This window comes from Bos indicus x Bos taurus, chromosome X (assembly GCF_003369695.1).
Source record: "Bos indicus x Bos taurus breed Angus x Brahman F1 hybrid chromosome X, Bos_hybrid_MaternalHap_v2.0, whole genome shotgun sequence".
In the NCBI taxonomy this organism is placed as follows: domain Eukaryota; kingdom Metazoa; phylum Chordata; class Mammalia; order Artiodactyla; family Bovidae; genus Bos; species Bos indicus x Bos taurus.
The window spans coordinates 41223899-41241401 of NC_040105.1; positions in this window are offsets into that span (position 1 = coordinate 41223899).

The window sequence follows — 17503 nt, forward strand, 5'->3', positions numbered from 1 at the left end:
GGGAAGAGGGGAAACCAGAAAGGAAAACTGAGCAGGTTATCAATATGGGCTAATAAAAAATAATCTATAGAGATTGCTATTAAGAATTGTATCTATTTACCTGTATCAAATCTGATAATTTTTTAAATTAATTAATTTGTTTTAATTAGAGGCTAATTACTCTACAATATTGTGGTGGTTTTTGCCATACATTGACATGAATCAGCTTTGGGTGTACATGTGTCCCCCATCCTGAACCCCCCTCTCACTTCCCTCCCCCATCCCATCCCTCTGGGTTGTCCCAGTGCACCAGCTTTGAGTGCCCTGTTTCATGCATCAAACTTGGACTGGTCAAATCTGATAATTTTAACATTCTAACAGAGGACGTTTCTCTACTCCATGTCATTAATATTTATTGTTATTTTTAATTTGACCTTGAGGCTCAAGGAGTACTTCTGAGCACCCACTAAGTATGTGCTATTATGCTAGGCACTGGGAGAGAGTAAGGGATTTGATAGAGAAAATTTAGTTCCAGCCTTCTAGAATTTATAACAGAGCAGGGAGAAAAGTCATGTGCTTGCTATAAATTATAGATATTATATAATTTATGTGATTTATTAGAAATTAATTTTAAGATTATATACAAGCCAGTGTAAGGCAGTGTCAAGTAAGATAATACATGGTTATGCTAAAGGAATGATAAATAAGGGAAATACCACTGTAGGGTAAGTGCAGGAGAAAGTGAATTTAGTGCTTTACCTAAAGGATTTGACTTACAGCAAAGAAAGAGGGAGGGACGTGCAGGGTGATGGAATGGTATGAGCAAGATCGTGGTGGTTTTCTGTTAGGTGTTCAGTTGCAGAGGGAGACTGTTGAAACAGATCGTGTGGGACCAAGTGATGAAGGGCCAGGCTGGCCCAGGTGATGGAAGACCTTGACAACCAGGCAGAGATCTTAGAACTGGATTCAATTTGGAAATTAGGCAAGAGGCAGATTCAAAAGATTTTTAAATATTCATGGTTAATATATGATAGCTTTTTCCATTTTTCAGTTGTACAGTTGATGTACAATATTATATGATACAAGACACTGCTTATTTTTTTTCTTTTTTTTGGACTGCTTATTTTCAGTTGAAGTATAATTTACATAAAATAAGATGGTCAGTTCTTAAGTACACAGTTTGATGAATTTCTACAAATGTAATCACCCTTATATGGGTAAGCTCTGCCCATGTAATCACCATTCAGACAAAGATACGGAATGTTTCCATCAGCCAAGAAAGGCCTTTTATGTACCTTCCCAGTGAATAACTGCCCCACCCTCACCTCTTAACTATTACTAAAAGACGTTGTTGAAACTGTTGTTAAACTCAATATAATTGACTCATGTAGTATAAATTATTTTATGACTAGCTTCTTTCACTCAACTCAGTATTTGGGATAAGCAGTTCCTTTTTGTGCCTAAGTAGCATGTCATTGAATGAATATGCTACACTTTATCACTTCTCCCATTAATGGAAATGTCAATTGTTTGCAGTTTTGTGCTATTATGAATTGAACTTCTGTGAACATTCTTGTGCATGTCTCTTAGTGGACACAGGCACTGGTTTCTCTAGGAGTGGGGTCATTGGGGCATAGGTCAAATATATCTTTATCTTTTAAAGATATAAAATATATCTTTTGAGTTACTGCCAAATAGTTCTCTGAGGTGGTTAACTACTCTTACCAGCAATGGATGAGAGATGCAGTTCTTCACAACCACATCAATACTTGATGTTGTTAATCTTTTCAGTTTTTGCCAGTCTGATGAGTATGCAGTGCAAATAATTTTTTAAAAGAAAGATTAATTATAGATTAAATAAAGGATGGGTTGGCTATGGGAGGAAGACCAGACGCAAGTAAATCAGTTACAAAACTATTGTCCCAGTGCCAATGGGAGGATGCAATATCCTGGCCCCTGGAGAATATAAGAGCCTGGGGAGGAAGGGTTTAAAGAGTGACTCAAGAGAGCTTGGCAGCGTCTCAGGGATCTGTTCTCAGTATGTTTCTTCTATCTAGAAAAATCTTTCAGCATTTAAGTCACTTGCTATTAATTGTAGCCAGAAGAGTGGAGCCACCTTCAATTTTTCTGCCTGAGAGAGATCTTACTGTATTATGGACACTGTAAATATTTGAAGAAACTTACAAGGACAGCCTGAGTTTCAGGCATGAGAGGATTTGGCATGGGTTAAATGAATTGCCACATGAGGATTTTTTTAATGTTTAATTTTGTATTGGGGTAGAGCCAATTAACAATGTTGTGAAAGTTTCAGGTGCACAGCAAAGTGACTCAGCCATACATATACATGCATCCATTCTCTCCCAAACTCCCCTCCCACCCAGGCTGCCAAATGACATTGAACAGATTTCCCTGTGCTATACAGTAGGTCCTTGTTGGTTATCCATTTTAAATATAGCACTGTATACCTGTCCATCTCAAACTCCCTAAATATCCTTTCCCCCCACCCTTCCCCTCTGGAAACCATAAATTCATTCTCTATGTTTGTGAGTCAGTGTTTTGTAAATAAGTTCATTTGTATCATTTCTTTTTAGATTCTGCATATATGATAGCATATGATCTTTTCTGTCTGACTTACTTCACTCAGTATGACAGTCTCTAGGTCCATCCATGTTGCTGCAAATGGCATTATTTCATTCTTTTTAATGGCTGAGTAATATTCCATTGTATATAGGTACCACATCTTCTTTATCTATTCATCTATTGATGGACATTTAGGTGGCTTCCATGTCTTGGCAATGTAAACAGTGCTGCAATGAACATTGGGATGCATGCATCCTTTTGGATCATTTTTTTTTCTGGATATATGCCCAAGAGTGGGATTGTAGGGTTGTATGGTTGCTCTAATTTTAGTTTTTAAAGGACCTTCCATACATTCTCCATAGTGGCTGCACCAACTTACATTCCCATGAATAGTATAGGAGGGTTCCCTTCTCTCCACACCCTCTTCAGCACCATCAGCCACTCCCATTACTTGAAATGCTCTCCTCTCTTGAATTCTGTGACCCCACTTCTCTTAGTTTTCCTCTTATCTCTCTGGCTAATCCTGTTCAGCCTTATTTCCTACCTAATCTCCCTCTACTAAGCCAGCACATATTGAGGATTTTAGGTCTTCCTTTGTTTCTTCTCTATACTTATTCCCTGACTGACTCCATTATGAATTCATAACTTCTTTTTTTACCTACATGCTAATGATGCCTAAATTTCTGTCTATAGAAGACCTGTAAACCTAGCTGGCTACTTGATGTGTCCACTTGAATGTCTCAAAAGTAGGCCAAACTCAGCACTGCAAAACCATATTCAGGACATCTTCCCTCCGGAAGTGTTCCTTTTTATCATAATTGGCACTATCAGCCATCCATTTATTCATTCCAAGAGCTGAGGAACAGTCTTAACCATATAATCTCTCTTAATTCCCCCTATCAAGTCCATTAATTTCTTGTTGATTTTACTTCCTAAAACATTTCTCAAACCCCTTTATTTCTTCCTCTTAGTCTAAACTACTATATTGGCCTCTGTCATGAGCTCAACCTGAATCTGATTCCACTTCAGTACATCTACTCAGGAGCCATTGTGAAACTTTCTAGGCTTACATACCATCATGTTCAGTTCAGTTCAGTTCAGTCGCTCAGTCGTGTCCGACTTTTTGCGACCCCATGAATTGCAGCACGCCAGGCCTCCCTGTCCATCACCAACTCCCAGAGTTCACTCAGACTTACGTCAATCAAGTCAGTGATGCCATCCAGCCATCTCATCCTCTGTCGTCCCCTTCTCCTCCTGCCCCCAATCCCTCCCAGCATCAGAGTCTTTTCCAATGAGTCAGCTCTTCGCATGAGGTGGCCAAAGTACTACAGTTTCAGCTTTAGCATCATTCCTTCCAAAGAAATCCCAGGGCTGATCTCCTTCAGAATGGACTGGTTGGATTGCCTTGCAGTCCAAGGGACTCTCAAGAGTCTTCTCCAACACACGGTTCAAACGCATCAATTCTTCGGCGCTCAGCCTTCTTCACATTCCACCTCTCACATCCATACATGACCACTGGAAAAAGCATAGCCTTGACTAGATGAACCTTTGTTGGCAAAGTAATGTCTCTGCTTTTCAATATGCTATCTAGGTTGGTCATAACTTTTCTTCCAAGGAGTAAGCGTCTTTTAATTTCATGGCTGCAGTCACCATCTGCAGTGATTTTGGAGCCCAAAAAAATAAAGTCTGACACTGTTTCCACTGTTTCCCCATCTATTTGCCATGAAGTGGTCCAGATGCCATGATCTTAGTTTTCTGAATGTTGAGCTTGAAGCCAACTTTTTCACTCTCCTCTTTCACTTTCCTCAAGAGGCTTTTGAGTTCCTCTTCACTTTCTGCCATAAGGGTGGTGTCACCTGCATATCTGAGGTTATTGATATTTCTCCCAGCAATCTTGATTCCAGCTTGTGCTTCTTCCAGTCCAGCGTTTCTCATGATGTACTCTGCATATAAGTTAAATAAGCAGGGTGACAATATACAGCCTTGATGTACTCCTTTTCCTATTTGGAACCAGTCTGTTGTTCCATGTCCATTTCTAACTGTGCCTTCCTGACCTGCATATAGGTTTCTCAAGAGGCAGGTCAGGTGGCCTGGTATTCCCATCTCTTGAAGAATTTTCCACAGTTTATTGTGATCCACACAGTCAAAGGCTTTGGCATAGTCAATAAAGCAGCAATAGATGTTTTTCTGGAAACTTGCTTTTTCAATTTTCCAGTGGATGTTGACAGTTTGATCTCTGGTTCCTCTGCCTTTTCTAAAACCAGCTTGAACATCAGGAAGTTCACGGTTCATGTATTGCTGAAGCCTGGCTTGGAGAATTTTGAGCATTACTTTACTAGCGTGTGAAATGAGTGCAATTGTGCAGTAGTTTGAGCATTCTTTGGCATTGCCTTTCTTTGGGATTGGAATGAAAACTGACCTTTTCCAGTCCTGTGGCCACTGCTGAGTTTTCCAAATTTGCTGGCATATTGAGTGCAGCACTTTCACAGCATCATCTTTCAGGATTTGAAATAGTCAACTGGAATTCCATCACCTCCACTAGCTTTGTTCGTAGTGATGCTTTCTAAGGCCCACTTGACTTCACATTCCAGGATGTCTGGCTCTAGCTGAGTGATCACACCATCGTGGTTACCCGGGTCGTGAAGATCTTTTTTGTACGGTTCTTCTGTGTATTCTTGCCACCTCTTCTTAATATCTTCTGCTTCTGTTAGATCCATACCATTTCTGTCCTTTATCGAGCCCATCTTTGCATGAAATGTTCCCTTGGTATCTCTAATTTTCTTGAAGAGATCTCTAGTCTTTCCCATTCTGTTGCTTTCCTCTATTTCTTTGCATTGATTGCTGAGGAAGGCTTTCTTATCTCTTCTTGCTATTCTTTGGAACTCTGCATTCAGATGTTTATATCTGTCCTTTTCTCCTTTGCTTTTCACTTCTCTTCTTTTCACAGCTATTTGTAAGGCCTCCCCAGACAGCCATTTTGCTTTTTTGCATTTCTTTTCCATGGGGATGGTCTTGATCCCTGTCTCCTGTACAATGTCATGAACCTCCGTCCTTAGTTCATCAGGCACTCTATCAGATCTAGTCCCTTAAATCTATTTCTTACTTCCACTGTATAGTCATAAGGGATTTGATTTAGGTCATACCTGAATGGTGTAGTGGTTTTCCCCACTTTCTTCAATTTCAGTCTGAATTTGGCAATAAGGAGTTCATGATCTGAGCCACAGTCAGCTCCCAGTGTCTATTTTGCTGACTGTATATAGCTTCTCCATCTTTGGCTGCAAAGAATATAATCAATCTGATTTTGGTATTGACCATCTGGTGATGTCCATGTGTAGAGTCTTCTCTTGTGTTGTTGGAAGAGGGTGTTTGCTATGACCAGTGCATTTTCTTGGCAAAACTCTATTAGCTTTTGCCCTGCTTCATTCTGTACTCCTAGGCCAAATTTGCCTGTTACTCCAGGTGTTTCTTGACTTCCTACTTTTGCATTCCAGTCCCCTATAATGAAAAGGACATCTTTTTTGGGTGTTAGTGCTAAAAGGTCTTGTAGGTCTTCATAGAACCATTCAACTTCAGCTTCTTCAGCATTACTGGTTGCGGCATAGGCTTGGACTACCGTGATACTGAATGGTTTGCCTTGGAAACGAACAGAGATCATTCTGTCGTTTTTGAGATTGCATCCAAGTACTGCATTTTGGACTCTTTTGTTGACCATGATGGTTGCCCCATTTCTCCTAAGGGATTCTTGCCCACAGTAGTAGATATAATGGTCATCTGAGTTAAATTCAGCCATTCCAGTCCATTTTAGTTTGCTGATTCCTAGAATGTCGACGTTCACTCTTCCCGTCTCCTGTTTGACCACTTCCAATTTGCCTTGATTCATGGACCTAACATTCCAGGTTCCTATGCAATATTGCTCTTTACAGCATCGGACCTTGCTTCTATCACCAGTCACATCCACAACTGGGTATTGTTTTTGCTTTTGCTCCATCCCTTCGTTCTTTCTGGAGTTATTTCTCCACTGATCTCCAGTAGCATATTGGGCACTTAACGACCTGGGGAGTTCCTCTTTCAGTATCCTATCATTTTGTCTTTTCATACTGTTCATAGTTACCAAAAAATGTGTGTTGAATAAATACCTGAGAGAATGGGTTGAGTCAAGCTATGTTATATTGTGTCTCACGGAGGGGTATTGTAGAAGCCTAGGTACACACAGTGGCTTTCTGGTCAGCAATGCCAGCTAAGTATGTTAATAAATATTCCAACCAGAGGTTGAAAATTGGGGATCCTAGGGAGAAGGGGATGGCACCCCACTCCAGTATTCTTGCCTGGAAAATCCCATGGATGGAGGAGCCATGGGGTCGCGAAGAGTCGGACGCGACTGAGCGACTTCACTTTCACTTTTCACTTTCTTGCATTGGAGAAGGAAATGGCAACCCACTCCAGTGTTCTTGCCTGGAGAATCCCAGGGACGGGGGAGCCTGGTGGGCTGCTGTCTATGGGGTTGCACAGCGTCGGACACGACTGAAGCAACTTAGCAGCAGCAGCAGCAGCAAGCTATATAGAGCCTGGTAGAAATGTTTACTTTGGTCTGCACAACCTTTTTTGAGAAAAACTTGAACTATATGCAAACATTTCATAATCTGGAGATTTCATGTAAAACTCTGAATTTCTGGCTTTCCCTTTTTTTAGGAAGCTCTGGCATTACTGGGCCCACATTTGCTTGAGGCACTAACCAGCTGGAGTTGAATAGGGGCTGCCCCATTTTGATAGGCACTAGTTCTTTGATTCATTATTGTTACCACCTAGTGTCCCTCACTTATTTAATTACCTGCCTGGCTCATAGAAGCATATCCCTCATTGAGTTTGCTATTCTTGGTCTAAGCTTCCTTTATTAGAAATGGTTGGACCCAACTAATTAGGTAGCATGATAAAAATCCCTGAACTGTTGGCATGAAAAACCACACCATCAATTTCTCTGACTAATTTTTAGGAAGTTACCTTAAAAATGCAGAATTCTTTCATCTTACCCTTTCACTTTAGAGATGAAAGAGCTGAGGGCCAGAGTAGGTATTAACTTGCCTCAGCTCACAAAGCTAGTTCTTTGACTCTTGGCTGGTGTGCTTAGAAATATCAACAAAAATATTTAGGGATATGTATTCTTTCATAGATTTGCCATTTTAATTTTTATCTTCCTAAATCTGGAAGAACTAATTTAAACACAGTAATTGCTTTTCTAAGTCTCAATTTAATCTCATTAGTTTTTTTCTTTATCTTGTTTGGGAAACTTAGTGTCAGTTTTGTAGAAGGGGTGGTGTAAATAGTAGTAATAACCTAATCCAGTCTGTGAAAGTGTGAATTATTAATACTAGGCTAATAATTTCCTCTTGTAAAGATTACGGATTTCTTTGTTTGTTTTTTGAGTTTGTGAATTTTGATTCCAGTTTTATTTTTAGCTTTTTAAAAATTATGGTAGGAAGTGTCTCTGGAGGTCCAGTGGTTAAGATTCTGTGCTTCCAATGCAGGGGGCATGGGTTTGATCCCTGGTCAGGGAACTAAGATCTGACATGCTGTACGGTGTGGCTAGAAAAATAAAATTTAAAAAATTATGGTAAAACACTCAAACACAGGGCTTCCCTTGTGGCTCAGCAGTAAAGAATCTGCCTGCAATGCAGGAGGTGCACAAGACGAGGGTTCAATCCCTGGGTTGGGAAAATCCCTTGGAGGAGGGCGTGGCAACCCACTCCAGTATTCTTGCCTGGAGAATTCCAGGAACAGAGGAAACCGGCTGCTACAGTCCATTGGGTCCCAAAGAATTGGAAACAACTGAATTGGCTGAGCATACATGCATGCACACATAGACAATGATAAAACCTGTCACCACAGCTGTACCCATTCTAAAGTGTACAATTCTGTGGCATAAGTGCATTCTCAATGCTGTGCAACTATCAATTCTGTCTAGTTTCAGAAGTTTTTCTTTACCCCAGATGGAAACCCTGTGTCTGATTAGTGTATGCTCAGTTGCTTCAGTCATTGTCCGACTCTCTGTGACCCCATGGATCACAGCCTGCCTGGCTCCCCTGTCCATGGGATTCTCCACTGGAGTGGGTTGCCATGCCCTCCTCCAGGGGATCTTACCAACCCAGGGATCGAACCTGTTTCTCTTATATGTCCTGCATTGCAGGCAGATTCTTTATCACTGAGCCACCGGGGAAGCATATCTGATTAGTTGTCTTTCCCCATTCCTGCCTACCCTCAGTCCCTGGCAAGTACTGCTAATCTGCTTTCTTTGTCTATGGATTTACCTGTTCTGAACTTTTCATATATTAGTAAAGGGAATGACACAGTGCATGACCTTTTGTGTTTGGCTTCTTTCACTCAGCATAATGTTTTCAGTGTTCATCCGTGTTGTATCACGTATCAGTACTTTATTGTTTTGTAGTTAAATGACATTCCATTGTATGGATATACCACATTTTGTTTATCCTTTCATCCATTGATGGATATTTGGGTTGTTTCCAGCTTCTGGCTATTGTGAATAAAGCTTCTATGAATGCCTGTGTATAAGTATTTTTATTCCAGTTTTTAAAATTTGTATTTAAGGATCCACTTATCATTTCTGAAAGGCTGCTTGCCTATTGTGAATGAAGTTAAAAAAGGAGTTGGCAGGCCAACCGGGTATCAATTTCTATTGACTTCTCTTCTGTATCTCTGGGTCTGGCTTGAAATTGCAGTTATATTTACAGGCTACAAACAGCTCATTTTCAGTAGGCATCTACCTGGAAAACACCGGGTGCTTTAAACAAATTTACAAAGAAGAAATCAAACTAACCAAATGGTGTGGCAATTATTAGCTATTAAATGTTATGGGGAAAGTATGGATCTTATTCAGAAGGTAATCTACTGAAGAACAGTTTAGCTTTGACTCAAGGTATGTTTGTTGAGCTTTTTACTTTCATTCAACATTTAACAAATACATATTGAGTGCCTCTGAGCCTGGTATATGCATGAATGGAGCTTAGAGTCTAGTGAAGAAATATAGATATTAGTTAAGTAAATACACACGTGTAATCACAGACAATCCTCAATGAAAATGTGTAAGGAGTATGAGAGTATGTAATGGGGCTATCTGCTCTCTTCTGGGGACTATGAGATAGCCTTGCTGAGGAAGTGACTTTTGCCTCAAAAGACGGGCAAATAAGTATTGAGGGTCTAACAGTTATTGCCCTAAATGCTCTGGCTTTAAGGATTACTAAGTGGCTTCTGTCTGGGCTTCCCTGGTGGCACTAGTGGTAAAGAACCTGCCTGCCAGTGCAGAAGACATAAGAGACGTGGGTTTGATCCCTGGGTTGGGAAGATCCCATGGAGGAGGGCATGGCAAGCAACTCCAGTATTCTTGCCTGGAGAATCCCATGGACAGAGGAGCCTGGCAGGCTACAGTCCAAGGCGTCACAAAGAGTCGGACACAGCTGAAGCGACTTAGCATGTGCACGAAAGTGGTCTCTGTCCACAAGAAGTTTTGTCTTTTTGAGCTGGTTAAGTAAAATCCATGCTGACTCATTCAGTAGTCACCTCTTTGGCTGGATCCCATTTATTTTCCCAGAGGTTTTTAGGGGTCTCTCAGGGACACGCTCAGAGAGGGTGGAGTAATTTTGACAGGAAAGTTCTCAAATTGTTCAACTGTGATTCAGGTCTATGTTCTGATAGGCTCACTGACAAACAAAGGATCCAACATGAAGTAGTGAAATCAACAAAGAGGTGACTAGCACTTTTTCTTGGGCAATTGTCATTCTATTACCTTTAACAATGAACAGCTGCTTGCTTCTTGGGAGAAAGCTGTGATAAACCTAGATAGCGTATTAAAAGTCAGAGACAATCACTTTGCTGACAAAGGTTTGTATAATCAAAGCTATGGTTTTTCCAGTAGTCATGTATGGATGTGAGAGTTGGACCATAAAGAAGGCTGAGTGTTGAAGAATTGATGCTTTCAAACTGTGGTGCTGGAGAAGACTTTTGAGAGTCCCTTGGACTGCAAGGAGATCAAACCAGTCAATCCTAAAGGAAATCAACCCTGAATATTCATTGGAAGGACTAATGCTGAAGCTGAAGCTCCAATACTTTGGCCACCTGATGTGAAGAGCTAATTCATTGGAAAAGACCCTGATGTTGGGAAAGATTGAGGACAGGAGGAGAAGGGGGCAACAGAGGTTGAGATGGTTAGATAAATAGCATCACTGACTCAATGGACATGAATTTGAACAAACTCCTAGAGATAGTGAAGGCCTGGTGTGCTTCAGTCCATGGAGTTGCAAAGAGTCAGGCTTGACTTAGGGACTAAAGAACAACAGCGAACCCTCCCCAGCTTCTACATAGATGGAGCCCGCACCCTTATTCAATGATCTCCTTCTCAAAGTCAAGCCAAGGTTGATAGGGCAGTGTGTGTGATGCACACACTGGTTCAGTGAACAACCACATTGGGTGGTTCAGAGAAGTCCTGATCAGTCAAGATGCATTATCTTTGCAATGAGGCCTCATGCTGTGCAGTGTTCTGAGCAGAGTAATAAGAAATGACTAGAATAATGAGAAACAGGCTATTTGGTCAATAAGGAAATGGAGCCAATTAGAATGTCAGATAATGCCAGTTTGCATTGTTTGAAATAGATCTGGGGTGAAATATACTATTCTCATGGAGTAGTGCCTTTCTTTGGAGTGCGTGCATGCTTAGTTGATCAGTTGTGTCCAACTCTTTGCAATCCCATAGACTGTTGTCTGCCAGGCTCCTCTGTCCATGGGATTTCCCAGGCAAGAATACTGGAGTCGGTTGCAATTTCATACTCCTGGAGATCTTCCCCACCCAGGGATTGAACCCATGTCTCCTTTGTCTTCTTCATTGGCAGGTAGATTCTTTACCACTGCACCACCTGGGAAGTCCTGCCTTTCTTTGGAGATCAGTTCCTAAATGATTTTTACATCCGTCAACATCTGCTCTGCACTTCAGATCTTCCCCAGCTACTGAAATGTGAGGGCTCCTTTCATAGGAATGGAGATATGAGGAATATGAGAAAGAGTATTGCTGACTTGTATTGTATTATTTTGGATATCAGGATGCATTTTTATTTTAGGGATTCATTTTAGATTTCAGGAGGACGTCTTCTGTAAAGTTCATTCAAATGCAGTGACAGATCACCTGATTTGGGGAAATCTTAATTTAGAGGATGAAGAAATTTAAGCAACTATTGATATATAAAAGGTCTCACAGTGAGATTTCTCTAAGTGGCAAGTCCTCATGTTCATAGTAAATATGATTAAGTTAATAGTGATGTGTCTTACAACTTTTTAGGAATTCCTTTACTGAGAATGAGGTTACTGAGAATAAATTGCCATGGACACGCTCCCATTGTAGAATGTGACTGTAATTCTAGCAAAGGTGTTGTTCATTCCTGGCATGAGAGCCTCCAAAGAAGTGAGGTATTGTGTGTGGAAGGCTTAGTAGTCCTTTTGAGAAGAGCAGGGATTAGGGAAAGGGAGGGTGAAAGCAGAGAGAGAAGGAAAAGAGTAATGTGAGGGATGAGTAAGATGGAGTCACATGACATTACCTTTGTCATCAGTCAGTTACCTGGAGATTTTGGGGCCCAACAAGTTGGACTAGTGAGAAAAACCATTCTCTGAAGCCTGTGCCTGTTAAAGCTGCTCTTTTTGATTAGATGGTTCTAGAATCTCTGTGGCCCCACCCTATTTGAGATGACTAGAGCTATTTCAACAAAAGCAAAGACTCTCTTCTACACTGGGGAGTAGTGAGGAGCATAAAGGGGAATCAGGAAGAGCACACATCTTGCTCAAGAAGGCATTAGAGAAACAAGATCTGGAGAGAGAGAGAGCAAGTGAATAACAGATTTAACACAGACAAAATACAAAATCATTGCATACAAAGAGAAACTGGAAGTAGATAACAGAGGTAATTGATATTATGGTGATAGAATTGGAGGTCTCTTTCATTTTGTCCAGAGTTTTTGTGGCATGATTATATCATGTTTTTCATTTTAAGAGAAAGTAATTCACTTCAGTAGGGTGTGTCTGTGTGTGTGTACTTGTAGTCAGATGTTCTGAGTCCAGCCTCAGTTCTGTTACAAACTACTCATAGAGTTTGGGGTTAATTAGTCAACCCTTCTTGCCTTGACTTCTTTATGTTGAGAACTGAAACCCATATAAGTTCCTGTTCCTGTGTTTAACAACACTGTATGCATGCTATGTCACTTCAGTCATGTCTGACTCTGTGTGACCCTATAGACTGTAGTCCGCCAGGCTCCTGTGTCCGTGGGATTCCCCAGGCAAGAATATTGGAGTGAGTTGTCATGCTCTCCTCCAGGGAATCTTTCCAACCCAAGGATCCATCTTTTAAGTCTACCTGCATTGGCAGGTGGGTTCTTTACCACTATCACCACCTGGAAAACCCCTTAACAACACTAGGACTGGACATATTTTCTTGTCCTCATGATACAAAATACTGAGAACAAGCAAAAATAACTTAAGCACATGCTTCAGGAAATAATAGTTCCTAGAAGCTACAACTCAGAGAATGCAATGGCACCCCACTCCAGTACACTTGCCTGGAAAATCCCACGGATGGAGGAGCCTGGTGGGCTACAGTCCACGGGGTCGATAAGAGTCGGACACGACTGAACAACTTCACTTTCATTTTTCACTCTCATGTATTGGTGAAGGAAATGGCGACCCACTCCAGTGTTCTTGCCTGGAGAATCCCAGGGACGGGGGAGCCTGATGGGCTGCCGTCTATGGGGTCGCACAGAGTTGGACATGACTGAAGCGACTTAGCAGCAGCAGCAGCAGCAGCAGAAGCTACAACCATTAACTATCAATAAAATAACTACTTACTTAGATTACCAGCTTGCTCATAATGTCTTGTTCAAAACCCTTCTTTTGTTGTGTCCACCAGGCCAAAGCTTAAATTATGTCCCAAACTTGGCCCCGTCTCAGCCACCTTGCAAAACCCACCTTAAAATCATCCAGGTAAGATGCTAAAACGCTATAAAGATCCTTGACAACTTCTAAGTTACTATTAAAACTGTCAAGACGGTGTTCTGTCCTCCTGAAGTAAGTCTGATAAATGGCTTTACTTGATAACAGATTTTTCTGGGAGTTTTTTGAGGACTTGAAAATATGTAAAAGAAGATTTTTGGACACTATACTCTTGAAAATTCCTTTTATCTCACATTCTCAGATTCATGCTGGTGACATTTTCTCTTGGCTCTCTTTCATCCATGGATTCGGCCACTTCTACAAAAATTTTTTAAGGTTTTACTGTTTTCTTTTACCCTCTTTAACTTGAAAGCGCAGTTGAAGCTGGACATTTCAGAGGAACACTCACTGGGAGGTTTTAGTTGCAATTAAGAAGGAGAGATGAATGGTGGTGACAGTTGTAGAACAATGTGAATGTACTTAATGCCACAGAACTGTTCACTTAAAAATGGCAAAAATGATAAATTTTGTGTTGGGTGTGTTTTATTGTAAGAGAAAAAAAAAAAAAAGAAACAGACACTTAAGGCAACTCCCTCCTTGCAATCTTTGTACAGGCACCATAGGATCCCAGGAAAAGTCTGCAGGAAATGCTGTCTCCTTCTAGATTAAATGACATACATGAAGGCACAGTGGCTGTTAGGGAGTAAGGAAGTGCTCAGTGTTTCCAGCCTTTCTTCTCCTTCTCCTGCTACAGGGTAGAGTAGGGCAGTCAACTCTTTATTTCCTTTTTAAAGTAACTGGATTTCACACCTGAATTTCAATACCCAGAACCTGGTTCAGGAAGGCCTTAGTTCCATATTTCTCTCTATTCTGACTGCATTTTTACACTAATAGATGAATAATGTGATGGCAGGAGGGGTAATGCAGGATGTATGAGTACCAATTTTTTTGGCAGTGAAAGGGAAGAAAGATCCAGGTTTTTTTATGTAAGTATAACCCCTGTGAGTCTGGGTTTTCTAGTTCTCATCATGAGGCCCATCCAGGGTCAGCTCTATAATCTGTGGGCCAGGTGCAAAATGAACATGCAAAGTCCCTTGTTCAGAAAGCAGGGGAAAGTACAGTTAAACTTAAAATACAAAGCCTTTTTCTTTCTCCCGTAGTTGACCTGTTCACTTTCCTAATGGTTTTTATTTGCTATTTAATGTGGTTCTGAGTAAAGAAAAATTACAAATTTAAATTGTTACGATGAATTTTACCATTCATATTTATATTGAAGAATGATAGCTTTAAATGCAAACATAAGAGCATTTAACTCATGTGTGGAATCATCAAATGTCACAATTTGTATTTTGTGGTTTGCATATTTATATATGTATTTCATTCTTAGTAGAATGGCAGAAATGCTGCACAAAAGGAACCCAACCATTTAATTTCACTGCTTGGTTCACATGCATTCTACTCACTCTCTTTACCTTTGGCTCACTGACGAGTAAAGAAAGCCTGAAAAGAAAGGAAAAGGGTTTGCCCTATCTTCCTCTACCTTTAAAAAAATGTTTACTCTGTAACTGGTTGACTAATACAGAGAAGTAACACAAGTAAGAAAGGACATGATTGGGTTCCTTAGTCATTTCTGTTTCTTCAAATGGGATTGCTTTCTTTCATGTTTGAAGCAAGTTCTGCTTTATATGGAAAACAAGGCCTCTCCAGACCACTTAGTCAGTTGTAGACATCACGCACTTACCTGATACTTACTTTGCGTCTCACTGAACTCCCAAGCATCATGGGTCCATTAGAATTCTGTGCTCATGGGGGCATCACAAAAGCTCTCCATGAATGGAGTAGCAAGAAACAGTGGGCGACCATATTGCATGTACTGCTTCAGCTCAAGCACATGCTCCTCTTGGGCTTCATTTATGAAATATATATTTAAAGACAAAATTATTTAGAATTTTAAGGTGGCAACAGCAAACATTAAACCAATCTCTCGGGTCTTTCTTAACATGGGTCCCTGTGGAACTATATATGTTGCATGTTCATGAAGTGGGCCCTGGACCCATTGTTGCATTATGTGCTGTGCTAAGTCGCTTTAGTCGTGTCTGACTTTTTGCGACCCCATGGACTATAGCTCACCAGGCTTCTCTGTCCGTGGGATTTCCCAGGCAAAAATACTGGAGTGAGTTGCCATTTCCTTCTCCAGGGTATCTTCCTGACCCAAGGATCAAATCTGAGTCTCTTATATCTCCTGCATTGGCAGGCAGATTCTTTACTACTCGTGCCACCCGAGAAGTCCCTATCTTGATATCACATCCAAAAAATAAAAAAAATAAAACAAAAAACCCAGTACTCTCCAACGTCCAAAAAATCTGTGAAATTCAACTTTGTTTTCACTGAAATTTCCTTGAGACTACTAGGAGAGGGTGTCAAAGCACATTACCAAGTAAAATTTTCCCCCAATCCTTTTTAAGTTTCTCTCTCATCAGATTTCTCCTGTTTCAGGCAGCTGCTATGTTGGCAGGCCCTGGCCCCTGGAACTCCAGGCTCATCCCAGGATGAATGAGGGACAGGATGGGTTTATGGCTGGACACCTAATTGGCTACAAACACCTACTTTCCCAAGGGAGCCAGTTGCTGAGGGAGAACCAGTTTTGTTGTTGTTGTTCAGTTGCTCTAACCAGTGGGAATATGAAAAGAAAGTGAAAGTCGCTCAGTTGTGTCTAACTCTTTGTGACCCCATGGACTGTAGCCTGCCAGGCTCCTCTGTCCATGGGATTTCCCAGGCAAGAACATTGGAGAGGGTTGCCATTTCCTTCTCCAGGGGATCTTTCCGACCTAGAGATTGAAGCCGGGTCTCCCACATTGCAGGCAGGCAGATTCTTTACCATCTGAGCCACCAGGTGGACTGATAAACATAGTTCCCCTTACTTCGTCAGAGTGTTTAACCCTTTGCTCTTTTAATGAACATCTAAGGCAACTGCATTCATTTTTGGTAAGTTTTGAAATACCAGAGTGGGCTTGAAGGGAAAACATAAGTTATCAAATCACCTTAGGGCATGGCGCAACATGGAAGCTCACTGGTAGCCCCAAGGTGAATGGCACCACTGGAATTGGAACCCAACTCTCTGGCCTCTGAAGCTGGACTCTTTCCTCTTGATTATGTTGGTCCCCGTAAAAAGGAAGAAGACAGCCATTGAATACCCACTGTGCCCCCAAATGTATAAGCTGCTTTATGAAACAACTATATGATGGAGCTATTAACTATTTTCCATTTTCCTTACAGAAGACTAAGGCTCAGTGCATTTCATAACCTTGCCCAAAGTCACAGAGCAAGTAACTGACAATGTCAGCACCTTGGAGCTCCAGGCTCATTTCTGAGTCCAAAATTCATGATGTCTCTCCAATTTGCACAAGGCACTGGCTCATGGAAAAAGCAAGAGAGTTCCAGGAAAACATCTATTTCTGCTTTATTGAGTATGCCAAAGCCTTTGACTGTGTGTATCACAATAAACTGTGGAAAATTCTGAAAGAGATGGGAATACCAGACCACCTGATCTGCCTCTTGAGAAATGTGTATGCAGGTCAGGAAGCAACAATTAGAACTGGGCATGGAACAACAGACTGGTTCCAAATAGGAAAAGGAGTATGTCAAGGCTGTATATTGTCACCCTGCTTATTTAACTTATATGCAGAGTACATCATGAGAAACGCTGGACTGGAAGAAGCACAAGCTGGAATCAAGATTGCCGGGAGAAATATCAATAACCTCAGATATGCAGGTGACACCACCCTTATGGCAGAAAGTGAAGAGGAACTCAAAAGCTTCTTGATGAAAGTGAAAGAGGAGAGTGAAAAAGTTGCTGAAAGCTCAACATTCAGAAAACAAAGATCATGGCATCTGGTCCCATCACTTCATGGTAAATAGATGGGGAAACAGTGGAAACAGTGTCAGACTTTATTTTTTGGGCTCCAAGATC